The sequence below is a fragment of the Neofelis nebulosa genome, chromosome 11 (genome assembly GCF_028018385.1).
Source record: "Neofelis nebulosa isolate mNeoNeb1 chromosome 11, mNeoNeb1.pri, whole genome shotgun sequence".
In the NCBI taxonomy this organism is placed as follows: Eukaryota; Metazoa; Chordata; class Mammalia; order Carnivora; family Felidae; genus Neofelis; species Neofelis nebulosa.
This window is the reverse complement of record NC_080792.1, coordinates 75,325,170-75,343,131: the sequence shown is the minus strand read 5'-3', so window position 1 is coordinate 75,343,131 and position 17,962 is coordinate 75,325,170. Positions and strand designations below refer to the sequence as shown.

The 17,962-nt window shown below is 42.0% G+C and overlaps 1 long non-coding RNA gene across 1 annotated transcript; it reads left to right on the top strand.

The window, feature by feature from the left end:
• Positions 1–1,417: 1,417 nt before the first annotated feature.
• LOC131489705 (uncharacterized) lies at positions 1,418–7,104 on the top strand. Its single transcript, XR_009250681.1, has 4 exons — positions 1,418–2,263; positions 2,598–2,854; positions 4,549–4,781; positions 5,670–7,104. It is a non-coding gene; the product is annotated as an uncharacterized LOC131489705 (long non-coding RNA).
• Positions 7,105–17,962: the final 10,858 nt, after the last annotated feature.

The window sequence follows — 17,962 nt, the reverse complement described above, 5'->3', positions numbered from 1 at the left end:
CAGGGGTTCCATCAACAAAGACCATGGATGAAGGGATTGAGAAGAGGCTGCTCTGCATGGACAGAAAGACAGAGGTCAGCTCCCTGGGACACATATCTCAACACAGCTGTTTCAGGAGGACCTGGGGCTGGAACACTGACCTGAAGATGAATGGGTCTCCATGAAGAGGGCAGAGCTTAGGGTGGAGCTGGGACCTGGTGGGAGGAGAGACTGAGGAATAAATCCAGGGGGTGAGGTCTGGGGGTCCCAGGTGACCCCAAAAGTGTGCTTTGAGTGGCTAAGCTGAGGCTAAGTGACAGAAAAGAGGGGTTTCACAAAGTCCTGTTTCCATAGGGACCCTCACATCAGAAGATGACATGGACCACCCATTAGACTGGAAAATACTTTGGTAGTGGGGTGTCCTGAGGAGGTATTCTAGGAGAGGCCTGGGGACCCACACAGCTGCCTCTGTCTGTCCCCAGCACCTACTTTCTCAAGGAAAATATTCAGAAAACTTTTCTACTTCTCTCTGTCTCTCTCTCTGTCTCAAACACATAGAGAATTGTCAAGTGAATCAGTGGTGATGGGCATGTGTACTATGACATTTCATACCATGAATGATACTGACTTTGTTGTAAACATGGTAACTGTCTCATTTTGTCCTAAAACTTCCAAGTGTCCCATAAATTCTGTGTGTGGTCATTCCCCTTCCTGTGACTAATTTTCTTGAAGAAATCATAAAAATGTGTGTGACTGGGTGTTTATTTCTTACCAAAGACACACATCTTACATTTTTGGGGTTATCTAAAATATAACATTAAAAATAATTATATATAGGTATATGTCATGTAACATATAATTATTCACCGACCCATTCACCACAACAGAAATGCACTGTGAAAATATCGTGATATGTTTTTCTTAATTTCTCAGTGAAGAAGCACCTTTCATACACACAATGACAGAGAGATGGCTCGTGAGTCCATAGAGACAGAGGACACTAAGTACAGAGACTTAGCTACACGCAGAAAAGAAGTATGTAATATCCATAATGATGAGAAGCATTTATATACATTCATAATTCTATTCTTGCATAAATATGACTTACTAAATTTAAACTTCTAATAATGCTCCTTTTTATTAAGTGTACAATATTATTTTAATTGATTATTCTATTATTAAATAATTATTAAATAATTATGTTAATTATATAACATTAATTATTTTAAAAGTTTATTTATTTATTTTGAGATGGGAGGCGGGAAGCAGAGAGAAAGAGGGAGAGACAGTCCCAGGAATGTTGCACACTGCCAGTGCAGAGCCTGATGTGGGGCTTGAATCCATGAACCGTGAGATCATGACCTGTGCCGAAACGAAGGGTCAGATCCTTAACCAACTGAGCCACCCAGGCACTCCTTATCACTGATATTTTGTACCCTTTGCTCTTTTTGATTTAACCTGGAACAAATTATAAATTGTTTTAGAAGTGTCAAATGACTCAGGAGTGGTAGAAATGGATGGGTAAGGTATGTCAAGTCAAAAATGTGCCTGTGTTTATTGTCAACAAGCCAACTTTTGTCCTCTTCACCCTGAAATTTTCTTTCTCAACCACAGTTGGAGGGCAGGTCATTTTCCGACAAATAACTTGTTTTGAAAAACAGAGAACAATAATTGTGACACTGAGATTCCCTTTTGAAACAAATATTTAGTCTTCAATGACACACTCCTAGATGTAGACATACAATTAAATAGACAACAGCATGTGGACCCCATAGTGTGGGGCATGTGATCACTCTGGAAATTGAGGGTGACAAGGTAGGACACAGGCTAGTTCTTACTGGGCCTGGGAAATCCCACTCACAGTGGTTTTCCTGGGTCCTGAGTGGGCTCAGCTGTAGGAAAGTCACACCCATGGGATCTACTTCACCCCTTTCCCTGGAGCAAGCTCAGAGTTTTTCCAGTGATGGTGGAGCCCCCCCCATTCACCCTCTTACGTTATACAAAGTGGTTGTCAGTCCTTAGGACCCCATACCTGACCCTCAACCCAACCTGTGCCTGACCTCTCTTTGATATCCCAACTGAAGGTTCAGGCACCCTGTCAGTTTGCCAGGCCAGCTCCATGCCTGCCATTCCTCCTGGGCCTGTGTCCTCACACAGCGCCTCACAATGAGTCCCTTTGTCACTGGGCCACCATCCTCCTGGACAGTGCTCAGCACAGGAGTCTGGGAAGGAAGCGAAGTGCTCTGCCCTGACCTTACAAAGAGCACACTCTATGCCCTAGAAGGTCTGTCAATTTGCTGGAATGGCCCAGGGACATCTGACCCGAGAGAAGCTTTCTTAGGGACAATTATTTTTCTTCCCATTGATTAATAATAATAATAATAATAATCACTCCAGAGGTTCTGGTCGTATGAAATATGGATCAAAAAGCATAGTTTTGTTGTCATCATGAGTTTTCTTTTTGTTTTAAGTTTTCCTAAGACATCAGAACATTAAATGGGAAATTGAGAGGAGATCCAGAGTGGATCAGAATCTACTTCCAGGTGTAGCTAATGTTAAAGGACAAACATACAACCCACTAAGTTGAAATTTCTGATTGCCTTTATTCATCCATTCAGGAGCCTGGCAACATCACATCTGACAAAGAAGGTGCTTAGAGGAGTCCTAGGAAATGGAGGCTTTCATAGGGAGAAGCTGGGCGGGACAAGGAAGGTATCAGTCAGAAAAAGGGTTGTTTCTGGCAAGGTCACCTTCCCTTAGGGGAACGGCAGGGAGTCCCATCAGGCAGATTACATCACTCGTGCTGACCGTGCTGACCGGGAAATTCCTGATGGTTTGGCTGAAAACTCAACTCCTGGAGAGACTGAAACTACAGGTAGGTTAGGTATGAAGTCTTTGTAGAACTTAATATAAGTGACTCCATTTTGGGCCTATTGTTTCTTCTTAACACTAGAATATGTCAAAGTTATTTTATTTTAAAATGGGAAAGTACCCAGAGCAGTCCGAGGATCCAAGGAGGGGCAGAGAGAGAGAGAGAGAGAGAGAGAGAGAGAGAAGCAGGGCTCAAGCTCACCCAAAGCAGGACTCAAACACACCCAATGTGGGACTCAGACTCAGGTGCCGTGAGATCATGACCTGAGCTGAAATCAGATGCTTAATGACTGAGCCACCAAGGCGCCCCCTAGAGCAGTCTGACGTTTTTGTCCAACTTCTTCATCTACTTCTATCACTGTGTCTGTCACCAACATCAAATGACTGACAGTAATAGTCTGCCTCATCCTCTGATTGAAGCCCGGAAATGAGCAAAATCCCTGCATTGGCAGAGGCATCTTTGGATCCAGAGAAGTGGCTGGGGATCCCAGAGCCTTGATGCTTATTTGAGTCTGTTACATAGGTAAGGAGGTAACGAGGAGGGCTCCCTGGCTTTTGCTGGTACCAGAATATGGGGTAAATATCAATCCTTTCACTGTTGAGGGTGCAGGTGAGTCTGGCTGTTGTTCCCAGAGATGCAGAGAGGGAAGGCGGCTGGGTCACCACAAATTGGGAGATGGAACCTGCAAACACAGACATGCATGGGTGATGGGGCAGAAGCCTGGGTAAATGTCTTCAATGCTCTGAGTCAGAGGGGCTGATGCAGGCTGGGAACTGAGAACTTGTCCCCAAGGCCTATCCCTACATGTGCAGTGACAGAGGAGCACTAGGAGGAGAGGAATCCAGGCCATGGTGACACAATTTCTGGTGCCCACAGTAAACCTGACTGCCCCTGGCCTCCTTTTGTCTTCTACCCTCTGCCACAAGAGGGGCTGTCCATGCAAATAGGTTCCATCTAGTGACTGCCCAGCCCCTCCCTAAGCCCTGGTGCTGGAGCTCAGCTCACACCACAAACTGAAGAGGATGGTGGTTGACTTCACCCCTGGGGAGAGCCCTGGGAAGAAGCATCTGTTGAGACAACACACAGGTCCCTCCTCAGGGAACTTTGCCACTCCAGAGAGGACATAGCTGCTAAGTTCTCAGCAGGGAGACCTGGTCCTCAGGTCCAGTCTCCTTTGAGTAAATGGTCCTTACTGAGCAGCTGTGTAGGCTGTCTCACAGAGCCACCTGCCTGTCACAGGCCCAAAGCCCTGAGAGCCCAGCTGGTTTCTGCAACTCACCAGGTCCCTATCTATTCACACATCTGTGATCTGATTTACTGATAGTGTGACTCCATAGTGCTGTCCATGATTACTGTAGTGTTTTTCACTCTCAGAAGGAGTCCTGGTCTATGTGAGATGCAAAAGTTCACCTAAATTACAACGTAAGTTGCTGGCACTCCAGAGATGATACTGCAAACATCATATCTCTCCATTTGTATGCAATTTAGAATATTGACATATGTAGGTAAGCATGTTTACACAAACTCTGGATCTTGAAGATTTTCTTCTGTTTTCTTCTGAAAGATTATAGCTTTATGTTTTACAGTTAAGTCTAGGATACATTTAATGATTTCTTTTTTTAATAAGAAGAGAGGCTTAGGTGAGATTAATTTCCCCCTATGGATATCTAATTGTTCTGTGGTCATTTGTCCAAAAGGCTATCCTTCTAAAAGATTTTTTCAACTTTGTCAAAAATAATTACCTACAAGCCAGCTTTGGACACTTTGCATGCCGGATCTCCTCCTTTTCCTGTGCTGGTTATTTGTGGTGACCATGAAGAAGACCCTGAATCCCAAAGCCAAGGTGGCCCAAGCCCAGGTGGCACAGGTGGTCAGCATCAGAGTGGGCCTGGGGCTGCAGAATGTGCTGAGGACCAGCTTGGGGCCTAAGGTAATCGTTCCCTGACTCAGTGGTGTAAGGTGGTTAGGGCAAAGCCAAGGGCCCACATCTGTTGTCTTAGGGTTAGATTGTCTATCTCATTTAGATCCCCCCTTATGCCCTTGATAATGGGGGGAGGGTGCTCATAAAGGATTTTATAAAGGGAGAACCCCATCTTCTTCTTTAGCCTCCCATTTGCAGTTGCAGTCTGCCTTCCTGAAGGTCCCTTATCTCTCCCTGCCTAATGTTAACCTTTTCCCTATTTATTTCTTCCCTGGAACAGGGCCTATAACTGCTGTTAGGGAACAGGGACGATGACCATTCTGGCTTCTTCAAGCTGATAATGGATGGTGTAGGGGTACAGCAGTTAGAGTCTACCCAAGGGTCGGTCGAGTGGCCCACAGTATGGTTTTATAGGAAGGTTGGCAGGCATGAGGCAGCATAAACATTAGCAGACACAAAGAGAAAAACACAAAGTAAAGATTATACTGGCCAACAAGATGGCATCTTAAGATAATGTGTATAGTTTATCAAACCTGTCAGACAATCTAGGAGAGACCCTGACTTTGTAAACAACATATGTCAGAGAATCTCTCATAACCCAGGTGATGGAGGAGCAGGAGCAGTAAGTAATCAATTTTCAAGAGTTTGGCCCTAATTTAATTAAAAAAATTTAAAGCGTCTAATGCTTGTGAGGTGTTATTTAGAGTCTTGCTGAGTATAAGAAGACAGTCTGCTTTATTTTGAGATGTAAAACTTTTTTAAGAGCCAGGAGTTCTACTAGAGAAAGAGTCAAAGCAGCCATTTACCACTAATTGCAAAATTTTAGGTAATCCAAACCTGGGTATTATTTTATAAAGCAGAACTTTTATTATTTTTTGTGCCTTTTTTGTCTCACAGGAGGAGGCCTTTACGCAGTTAGTAAAAGTATCAGTCCATACCAACAGATGTTGGAATTCCTTAGACCTTGGCACGTGAGTGAAACCTAATTGTTAGTCTTTCCTGGATAGCCTCCAGTTCCTTGGGTGCCTGGGAGAGCAAGTTTGTGGTTGGAAGGATTGTTTTTAAGACATACTTTACAGACTGATACTACTTGTAGAACTGTCCTTGACAAATTTTTTTTCCCAGTAAACATCCTTTGGACCATTTGATAAGTTTTGTCCCTCCCTGAATGAAAGGCTTTATGCTGTGTCTTAATGATCTTTTAGCTCTGTGAGCTTGGTAATGCTAATTGCCCTGCTCTGTTTGTAACCATTCCAAGGGCTGGAGACAGTGTCTAGGAATCAGACCCCAGTGTATTATTATTTCTGGGGGTGGGGAAGAGTAGGTGGGATTGAGTCTCCTTTAATAATTGATAGAGCAGACAAACTATTTTCCTGAACCCTGGTATCTACAGCCTACGATATCCAGTAATTTCCAAAAACTCATGTAATTGTTTATCTTCCCTGGAGTTAGTAGCACCACAGTCTCTAATTTAGTTATAATGTCCCTTCCTAACAAGGGAGTAAGGCCCTCTGGCATTATCAGGAAAGAATGAGAAAAATTAGGTTTCTCCATATACATCCTAGGGGCTGAGAGAAAAATTCAGTTAGAAGTTTTCTGGAGATGCCTCTAATCGTCATGCTGCATTTGGATAGTTGGTCTGGAGTGGAAAGGAGGACAGAAAAGGTAGCTCTGGTGTTAAGAAGGAAATCAACCAGTGTTCCTTCTATATTTAGAGTTACCCGAGGTTCTGGGTTTCTGATAGACAGTTGCTTCAGGGGAGCCACCGTGAAGAGCCCCAGGCCTTGGTCCCTTCCAGGGACATTGGTTATCCTAACCCTCGCAGATAAAAGTCCCCAAGGGCATTCAGATCTCCAGTGATTGTCTCCACGTTAAGGGACATGGCTTATGGGGTTTTCATTTTGGTTGTCCCCTCTGAGGACATTCTCATTTTAGTGTTCGGAATGGCTATATAAATGGCACTCAGTGCCAGGACCTCAGGAAGTCCAGTATGATGTAGTACATAAGACCACAACTAAGACCTCAGATTTTTTTTTTTTAAGCCTCCTTTTCTGTTTTTGGTTTTGTTTTTTTCTTATACCCAATTGGCAGCTCATAAGAGCTCCTCCAGGGTTCCTTCAAAGCCAACAGCCAATTTTTGCATTTTCTCTGAATATCTAGGGCTGATTGAGTGACAAATTTGTCCTGAGGGGTGTCAGGGGAGATAGCCATATATTTAATGAGAGCCTCCCTCAACCTCTCCAGGAAGGCCATTGGGCTCTCATTTTGTGTTTGTAAAATAGTGGCTAATTTAGCATAATTTAAGGGCTAAATCTTAGATTTCCTTAATTTTTTTTCAACACATCTGTCTCATTAAGAGTCTAATTTAACAAAAGCATTGTATTTTTCCAGGTCAACTCAAAAACATACATAATATTCTGAAAAGTCTTTATATACTTATCCAATCAGAAAATTTACCTAGATCTTCTTTTATCTGTCTTAAACCTTGTAATGTAAAGGTTTTTTTCTTTTGGCATTCTAGCTTCTTGTAAGGGAAACATGCCAGTTACATTACGGGGAGGGCCTGGATAAGGCGGGTAGCAGGGAGCAGAATTGTATTATTTTTTAAAATATAGATTGAGGACCCGAGGAGGAGGAGGTTGAGGTGGAAGACTTCCCTTCCTCCTTCTCTAGGTCTGTTTTGGATACAGGGACCTTAATTGTTTCCCCTCCTGATTGCTGGACTTTAGAAAGGGTTGCCATTAAATTAGGATCCACCTTACATTGCTTATATGTATCTCAATTTTTTTCTTAAGGCCCCAAAACAGTGAACATAGGGGAATCCTCCCCATTCCCCTTCACATTTGCAAAACAAGTCCAATTGTAGGATAGTATTGTCACTGATATTTCCCTCTGGTGGCCAGGCTCCTCTTCCAATTTGTATCGGGGCCAAGCCTTTGTGCAGAAGAAAATGAATCATAATGCATTCCAGTGGCCTTGGTTGGGGAATTACCCATCTATAGGAAAAAAGAAGAAAAATTGTCCCTTATCTCATTTTCCTATAGCTGGCCAGGAGAAACCTCATCTCCTGGCTCTGCATTTTGGCTAGCTATGCCACTGGCAGCCAAAAGCCCTGTCAGTCTCATGAGGTGCTGGGAGTACTCATTCTTACTCAGGCTTGACCCTACCTCTGAGAGCTGACCTGGTCTTTCCTGTTTTTTTTTTTTTTTTTTTTTTTTCTTACCCCTCCGTTTCCTACCTGCAAGACCTTGGAGGGTATGGTTTGTGACCAAGCAAGGTGTCATAGGATGCACTAATTTTATTTTTTTTGTCCAACAATAACATATATAGTGATCATTGGCTGTTGAGGGAGGGTGTTAAAGGGCCAAAGTCAAGGTCTATTCCCCTGCCTTTTCCAACAATGCTCACATAAATATGTTTCAGCCATGTGGATGTCCATTTTTGGCATACAGTGGGCTAAGTTTAGTAACATGGCTCTCATGTATCTTAGTAAAAGTCCTTCACTTATCATCCCTCCCTCATAGGGCAGAGGCACCCATTCCTCTGCTAAACAGGAACAACACAAATGTGGAGGATTTGGAGGCCGGCACAAAGGGTATTGCCATCATTTTCCCAGCCTTTGGATAAAGAAGAGGAATTTTAATCCTAACCCAGTGTACTTTTAAAATCCATTTATTTTAACCTTAATCTGTCCTGACTGCACATAAAATTTCTTTTTAAAGATTTCCCTTCATGAACCTTTTACAACTTTTCTTTGCATTTAGATTTTGTCCCAAGCCATTTCTCTCCAAATAACCAGTCTCATTTAGGACAAAATTACTTTCTTTTACCTTCAACAAAAATATATTTCCGTTTCTTATATCTGCTACTTTTCTACATACAGAGTTGCTTTTCTTATTTTCATCAGTTTTAACTATATTTAGCAGAATTTTAACTCTTAGAAACCTTAGCCTCCAGTGAAAACTAAATAGTAACCAATTGTGAATTCTACGTTACATCAGAATTTTTTTTAGATGGCAAACTTACGAATCCATTAAGCATAAAACATATTTTCCCACAGATCCAAATATCCTTGGTTTCTCTGCAACAAGTCAGAAGCACAAACCCACATCTAGTAATTAGTGCTTTAGCTCCTTATCTCATTAGATATCCAATGAATTCAATCTCAATTTATCATGTAAGCAAAACTTTAATGTTTTAGGTTACCAAAGACTTTGAAAGCTATCTTAACAATTACCCGTGAAAGCCTTGAGACAGACTAAATTAACCATCGTTTTAAGTCACCTTTTTGCTGACAAATTGCAACAGAGATAATAAGAGTTTATTTGACCTTTAGAAACCCTTAAGTAGAAAAACATTTTATGTATTTAATGCTGATAACTCTAAAGACATTTCTATTCTATTTTATTTTATTATTTAAAAAACTTTTTTCAATGTTTATTTTTGAGAGACAAAGAGAGACAGAGCTGGAGTAGGGAAGGGGCAGAGAGAGTGGGAGACACAGAATCTGAAGCAGGCTCCAGGCTCTGAACTGTCAGCACAGAGCCCCATGTGGGGCTCAAACCCCTGATCCGTGAGATCATGACCTGAGCTGGAGTCAGATGCTCAACTGACTGAACCGCCCGGGCGCCCCAAGACATGTCTATTTTAAACCAACAAATTTAAATCCATTTAAATGCCAAATATGTTCCGTCTGTGTCTATTTAAAAGTTAATAAATTTGTGTCCCACTGGGTATTTTTAACTGAGGCACCAGTGGGGAAATCTGAAGTGTGGGGTCTTCTCTCCAAGACCTTTAGGGTGGGAGGAGGAGCTGATGGTTCCTGAGGCATCGAGGAGCCCGTCACGCAGGCTGACCCCCAGGTAGTGCAGAAAAGGAGGAGCGGAAGGGAAGGCAGAAGAGGAGAGGTGGCCTCAGAAGGCAGAGAAAGAGAATTCCCTGTTTGAAATATTGTCAACTCAGACAGAGGAGCAGACTCCAGGTTTCCTTTCTTTCATTTTGTTTTCAACTAGGGGAATCACACTGTCCATGTCAGTCCAGAGAATGCAGGGAATTTCCCTGAAACAAAAGGAGTTTTGGCAGCTGCTTGGGAATACTCCTTAAAGTCCCTGTTCTGAGGTAGAATAACCAGAGACAGTTGGGTCTAATTATCAGAGCCACTGACCCAGGAAATGAACTAGAGACAAGTCCCCACACACAGTCACATGGTGACTCCAACCCACCGCCCAGCCCTTAGAGTTTGCGGCTTCATTCCTCATCCCTTGTGGAACTACTAGGGCAACTCTGGGCGGTGATCAGGCTCCCCTTCTGCCTCTTGGGGCAGGTCTGCCAAAACGAACCCGGGTTCTTACCAGTCTGATGGGTGGTGCTCCCTGAGCTGGTTCCTGGGCCTCACAGGTCCTGTTGGCACACACGGGGTCCTTGCCCTGGCTCGCGGAAGGGCAAGTCTCCTGCAGATCAGCGGTCCGCTGGCACCAGGTGCGGCTCCGAGGTTTGTATCCCTGATGGCAAAGGAGGTGGAAATGCACCCTCTCTGAATCCCAGACATGAGCCCCCAAGTAATGTAGCAGGATTCTCCCACAGAGTTGTTACACCAAGGCTTTTCTTTCCAGGAAGCAACTTTATTCCTGCCGGCATCACTCAGTTGGGTTTGTACCCAAAGAACTGAGGACCGAACGCCACGTGGCATAGTTTTTTTAATATATTTTTTACTTCTTATTCTCCCATACATGGTAACACACAAACATGTAGTCTGATTAAGTGGTCTCACGTTACAAGGTTGAGAGGGATGTTGTCACTTATGCATATAGTCAGGTTGCCTTGAGGCTTTTTTTTTGCTTTCCTTAGGGAGAGGACCCTACCATACCTCACTTTGCCTGAGCGTCTTTGGAATTTCCATGTCTGTGTGGATTCTCTCTATGTGTGCTATTAAATCTGACTTTCTCTTGTTAATTTGTCTCATGTTAATTTGAATCTTAGTCGAGGTAGAAGGATCTTGAAATAGACAGAACATCCTTCTTTTACAACAGTGGTACAGGAGACAAAGCAGGAAGAAAAGGCTGAGGTTTTTCCTTTAAAACTATTAATTATTGTTAATATATTCCAGACCCTGAGGAACGTGCAGTTGGGATCTATTCCTTCACCTGTGTGTGTTCCTGGGACACCTGTGCTGTCTCAGGCAATAGAATAACCTGTGTGCCAGTCCTTCCTCCTCAAGGACAGGTCTCACCACAGAGGAATGTCCCCTACAGGAGCCTCCACAGAAGCTTCTCAATAAAGGAGGCTCAGAGGTTTTTGTCTCACTTCCTCCTTATATGAGTCACTGTGAGTAACAAAAGCTGCTCTCACTGCCATGATCTGTGGCACAGTAAAAGCCTTGTGCTCAGGCTGCAGCACAGAGATGAACAGAAGTCCTGCATTGGCCGAGGCATCCTTGGATCCAGAGAAGTGGCTGGGGACCCCAGAGCCCTGGTGTTTATTTGAGTCTGAGTGGAAGCTTGGGAGATACCGGGGAGGGCTCCCTGGCTTCTGCTGGAACCAGTTTATGTAGTAGCTGCCAATATTGAAGCCACTGCTCAGGGTGCAGGTGATTCTGGTTGTTCCCGGAGATGCAGAGAGGGAGGACAGCTGGGTCAGCACAGGCTGGGACAGGGAACTTGCAAACACAGACACTCATGGGTGATGGGCTAGGGGCCAGAGTAAAGTTTCTCAGTATCTGAGCCAGAGGGGCTGATGGAGGCTGAGAACTGTAACGTGGTACCTGAAGCCTGTTTATACATGTGCAATGAGACAGGAGCACAAGGAGAACAGGAGTCCAGGCCATGGTGACACAGCCCCTGGTCCCCACAGTGGGCTGGGCTGCACCAGGCCTCCTTTTCTCCTCCACCCTCTGCCACAGATGGGGCTGTCCATGCAAATGACGTCCATCCAGTGACTCCCCAGTCCTTCTGTGAGCCCTGGTGCTGGAGCTCAGCTCACATCAGACACTGAAGAAGTTGGAGGTGGCTTAACCCTTGGGGAGAGCTCTGCAAGGAAGCACGTGTGAGACAACTCAAAGCCTCCAGGCCTGGCTTCCTCTGAGTGAATGGTACTCACTAAGCAGCTGTGTATGGACTGCAGGGCTGTCCCACAGAGCCCCCTGTTGATCTCATGTAGAAAAATAAAAAATGAAAAAAAAAACTTGTAAGAGATAACTCCTATTAAAAGTAGATCAATACGTACCTGCTTAAGAAGATACAAAATTGGCTCTACCAGAAATACATTGGATGAATATACCAGTTTTAATAGGAAAATGGAAAATGTTCATGTCAAGTAGAAGCATGTGCTCTGAAGAACAACTGAGAACAAGGGAGAGTCCATGACCGTGGAAGTGTTGAAGCCAAAGGACTTTGAACCCCAAAAGTTGAGGAGGTAAAAAACAGTCACGCCTCCAGGAACCCACCGGGACAACCTAATGGGCCATAGGGCTACTTCAATGAACAAATCAAAGCACACCAAGTGGAGGGTCCAAAACATCACTACAAGTAGGGAGATAAAGTAATCAAAGTCACAACAACAGAGAGCAAGTAACACTCTCCAAAAAACACCTCCTGAAAGGCCAGGCCCTGGACAGTGTATGACCCTTTTAATATAATAGTGCTTGCAGGTGCAGGACACATAACAAGCTTTTCAAACACATAAGAGACAGAAAACTAGTCTAAATGATGAAACAGAAGAATTCTCCTCAAAAGAAATTCCAGGAAAAAATGACAGCTAAAGAATTGATCAAAACAAATGTAAACAATTTAACTGACCAAGAATTTATAGTAGTAATCATAAGATTAATTGCTTGGCTTGAAACAAGCATAGAAGATAGCAGAGAATCTATTGCTGCAGAGATCAAGGAACTGAAAAATAATAATGATTAATTAAGAATGCTATAAATGAGGTGCAAAATAAAATAGAGACCATCACAGCAAGGATTGAAGAGGCAGAGGGGAGGATAGGTGAAATAGATAAAATTATGGGAAAAGAGGAAGCTGAGAAAAAGAGAGATAAAAAGATTCTGGATCATGAGGGGAGAATTAGACAACTAAGTGATTCAATGAAATGGAACAATATCTGTATCATAGGCATTCCAGAAGAAGAGAGAGAAAGGGGCCAAAGGTGTACTTGAACAAGTCATAGCTGAGAACTTCCCCAATCTGGAGAAGGAAACAAACATTGAAATCAGGCAAGCACAGAGAACTCCCTTCAGACATAACTTGAATCGATTTTCTGCACAACATGTCATAGTGAAACTGGCAAAATACAAAGATAAAGAGAGAATTCTGAAAAAAGCTAGGGATAAATGGGTCTTAACCTACAAGGGTAGACACATAAGGGTAGTAGCAGACCTATGTACTGAAACTTGGCAGGACAGAAAGGAGTGGGAGTAAATTTTCAATGTGATGAATAGAAAAATATGTTGCCAAGAATCCTTTATCCAGCAAACCTGTCATTCAGAATAGAAGGAAAGATAAAGATTTTCCCAAACAAACAAAAACTGAAGGAACTCATCACCAATAAAGCAGCCCTACAAGAGATCCTAAGGGGGACTCTTTGAGTGAAATTTTGCAAGGACCACAAAGAACAAGAGACATTACTACTACATTACTACTGGAGTAGTCATACTTATATCAGACAATGTTTTAAACTAAAGGCTGTAACAAGAGATGAAGAAGAGCATTATATAATAATTATGGGGTCTATCCATCAAGAAGAGCTAACAATTATAAATATCTATGCACCAAATTCGAAAGCACCCAAATATATAAAACAATTAATCGCAAACATAAGCAATCTTATTGGTAAGAATGTGGTATTTGTAGGGGACTTTAATACTCCACTTACAACAATGGACAGATCATCTAGACAGAAAATCAACCAAGAAACAATGGACCTGAATGATACACTGGACCAAATGGACTTGGAAGATATATTTAGAACTTTTCATCCTAAAGCAGCAGAATATACATTCTTCTCGAGTGCACATGGAACATTCTCCAAGATGGATCACATACTGGGTCACAAAACAGCCCTCAATAAATATAAAAGAATTGAGATGCATACTTTCAGATCACAACGCTATGAAAGTTGAAATCAACCACAGGAAAAAGTTTGGAAAACATCCAAATTCTGGAGGTTAAAGAACATCCATCCTACTAAAGAATGAATGGGTCAACCGGGCAATTAAAGAAGAAATTTAAAAATATATGGAAACAAATGAAAATGAAAACACGATGGTCCAAACCCTTTGGAATGCAGCAAAGGCAGTCCTAAGAGGAAAATACATTGCAACCCAGGTCTATCTCAAGAAAAGAAAATACAAAATCTAACAGCACACCTAAAAGAACTAGAAGCAAAACAACAAAGAAACCCCAAGGCCAGCAGAAGAAGACAAATAATGAAGATCAGAGCAGAAATAAACAATATAGAATCCAAAAAAACCCAGAACAGATCAATGAAACTAAGAGTGGTTTTTTGAAAAAATAAACAAAATTGATAAACCTCTAGCCAGGCTTCTCAAAAAGAAAAGAGAGAGGACCCAAATAGATAAAAGCACAAATGAAAATGGATTTATTACAACTAATCCCTCAGAAATACAAGCAATTATCAGAATACTATGAAAAATTATATGCAAACACAGGACAACTTGGAAGAAACAGACAAATTTCTAAACACCCACACACTACCAAAACTCAAACAGGAAGAAATAAAACATTTGAACAGACCCATAAGTAGTGAAGAAATTGAATCAGTTATCAAAAATCTCCTAACAAATAAGAGTCCTGGACCAGATGGCTTCCTTGGGGAATTCTACCAGACATTTAAAGCAGAGTTAATACCTATCCTTTGCAAGCTGTTCCAAAAAATAGAAATGGAAGGAAAACTTCTGGATTCATTCTATGAAGCCAGCATTACTTTGATTCTCAAACCAGACAGAGACCCCACAAAAAAGGAGAACTACAGGCCAATATCCCTGATGAACATTGATGCAAAAATTCTCAACAACATAATAGCGAATCGAATTCAACAGCATATAAAAATAATTATTCACCATGATCAAGTGGGATTCATTTCTGGGCTGCAGGGCTTGTTCAATATTCACAAATCAATCAATGTGATACATCACATTAATAAAAGAAAGGATAAGAACCATATGATCCTATCAATAGATGCAGAAAAAGCATTTGACAAAATACAGCATCCTTTCTTAATAAAAACCCTCAAGAAAGTTGGGATAAAAAGAACATACCTAAACATCGTAAAAGCCATGTATAAAAAGTCCACAGCTAATATCATCTTCAATGGGGAAAAACTGAGAGCTTTCCCCCTGAGATCAGGAACATGACAGAGGTGTCCACTGTCACCACTGTTGTTTAGCATAGTGTTGGAAGTCCTAGCATCAGCAATCAGACAACAAAATGAAATAAAATCATCCAAATTGTCAAAGAAGTCAAACTTTCACTTTTTGCAGATGACAAAATAATCTACATGGAAAACCTGAAAGACTTCACCAAAAGACTGCTAGAACTGATACATGAATTCAGCAAAGTCACAGGATACAAAATTAATGTATAGAAATTTTTATACACCAATAAAGAAGCAACATAAAGAGAAATAAAGAAATTGATCCCATTTACAATTGCACCAAGAACCACAAAATACCTAGGAATAAACCTAACCAAAGATGTAAAAGATCTGTATGCTGAAAACTATAGAAAGCTTATGAAGGAAATTGAAGAAGATATAAAGAAATGGAAAAACATTCCGTGCTCATGGATTGGAAGAATAAATATTGTTAAAATGTCAATACTACCCAAAGCTATCTACACATTGAATGCAATCCCAATCAAAGTTGCACCAGCATTCTTCTCGAAGCTAGAACAAGCAATCCTAAAATTTGTATGGAACCACAAAAGGCCCCGAATAGCCAAAGTAATTTTGAAGAAGACCAAAGGGGGAGGCATCACAATCCCAGACTTTAGCCTCTACTACAAAGCTGTAATCATCAAGACAGCATGATATTGGCACAAAAACAGACACATAGACCAATGGAATAGAATAGAAACCCCAGAATTAGACCCACAAAAGTATGGCCAACTGATCTTTGACAAAGCAGGAAAGAATATCCACTGGAAAAAAGTCTCTTTAACAAATGGTACTGGGAGAACTAGACAGCAACACGCAGAAGGAAGAAACTGGACCACTTTCTTACACCATTCACAAAAACAAACTCAAAATGGATAAAGGACCTGAATGTGAGACAGGAAACCATCAAAACCCTAAAGGAGAAAGCAGGAAAAAACCTCTCTGACCTCAGCCGCAGCAATTTCTTACTTGACACATCCCCAAAGGCAATGGAATTAAAAGCAAAAATGAACTATTGGGACCTTATCAAGATAAAAACCTTCTGCACAGCAAAGGAAACAATCAACAAAACTAAAAGGCAACCAACGGAATGGGAAAAGATATTTGCAAATGACATATCGAACAAAGGGCTAGTATCCAAAATCTATAAAGAGCCCACCAAACTCTACACCCGAAAAACAAATAATCCAGTGAAGAAATGGGCAGAAAACATGAATAGATACTTCTCTAAAGAAGACATCCAGATGGCCAACAGGCACATGGAAAGATGCTCAACGTTGCTCCTCATCAGGGAAATGCAAATCAAAACCACACTGAGATACTACCTCACGCCAGTCAGAGTGGCTAAAATGAACCAATCAGGAGACTAGATGCTGGGGAGGATGTGGAGAAACGGGAACCCTCTTGCACTGTTGGTGGGAATGCAAACTGGTGCAGCCACTCTGGAAAACAGTGTGGAGGTTCCTCAAAAAATTAAAAATAGATCTACCCTATGACCCAGCAATAGCACTGCTAGGAATTTACCCAAGGGATACAGGAGTGCTGATGCTTAAGGGCACTTGTACCCCAATGTTTATAGCAGCATTTTCAACAATAGCCAAATCATGGAAAGAGCCTAAATGTTCATTAACTGATGAATGGATAAAGAAATTGTGGTTTATATACACAATGGAATACTACGTGACAATGAGAAACAGTGAAAAATGGCCTTTTGTAGCCATGTGGATGGAACTTGAGAGTGTTATGCTAATAGAAATAAGTCATGCAGACAAAGACAGATACCATATGTTTTTATTCTTAGGTGGATCCTGAGAAACTTAACAGAAGACCATGGGGGAGGGGAAGAAAAAAAAAGAGGTTAGAGAGGGAGGGAGGCAAACCATAAGAGACTCTAAAAACAGAACAAACTGAGGGTTGATGGGGGTGGGAGGGAAAGGAGGGTGGGTAATGGGTTGAGGAGGGCACCTGTTGTGATGGACACTGGGTTTGTATGGAAACCAATTTGACAATAAATTTAATATTTAAAATAAATAAATAAAATAATATTTGACATGTCAAAAAAAAAGTCATTTGAGGCTGAAATCTTTAAGGGCAGATGACTTTTCTAGGTGCTCCTGGCTGGTTCAGTTGGTTAAGTGTCCCACTTTAGCTCAGGTCTCACTCTCATGATTCATGACTTTGAGTGCCACATCAGGTTCTGTGCTGACAGCTCAGAGCCAGGAACCAGCTTCAGATTCTTTGTCTCCCTCTCTCTGCCACTCCCTTGTTCATGCTCTCCCTCTCTCTCTGTCTCTCTCTCAAAAAATAAACATTAAAAAATTCTTTAAAAAATGAATGACTTCTCCTACATCCTAGAGTGATTCCTAGGAAGTAAACTCTTCTTTAATGACCCTGTGTTTTTCCACATTACTGTGGCGACAGACAGGAGATGACGGTATAGGTTCATGAAGTGATTAGTGGAAAGGGGAGGAGGGATCAGGGGAAGAGTGGAATTTGGGAAAAGAAATGACCCTAGGCCTGGAGATATAACATGACATTAATGAATAGAGAAAGAACATTCAGGAGGGGCACTGACAAAGAGAGTTCCAAGTGTGGGAAAACCAAGAGAGTTCATTTCTGACTCTTAGTAGTAAGCTTTGTGTCTTTCAGAGGCAGAGTCACAGTGGAATTGGAATCAGGCAGACTGTGATCTGACTCCCTGTGACCAGGACCCTGTGAGGTGGGGACACTCAGCAATGACACAGAGGTGACTGAGGGAGCCTGAGAGCAGGAGCAGCCCTATATGGACTGTGTGGAAA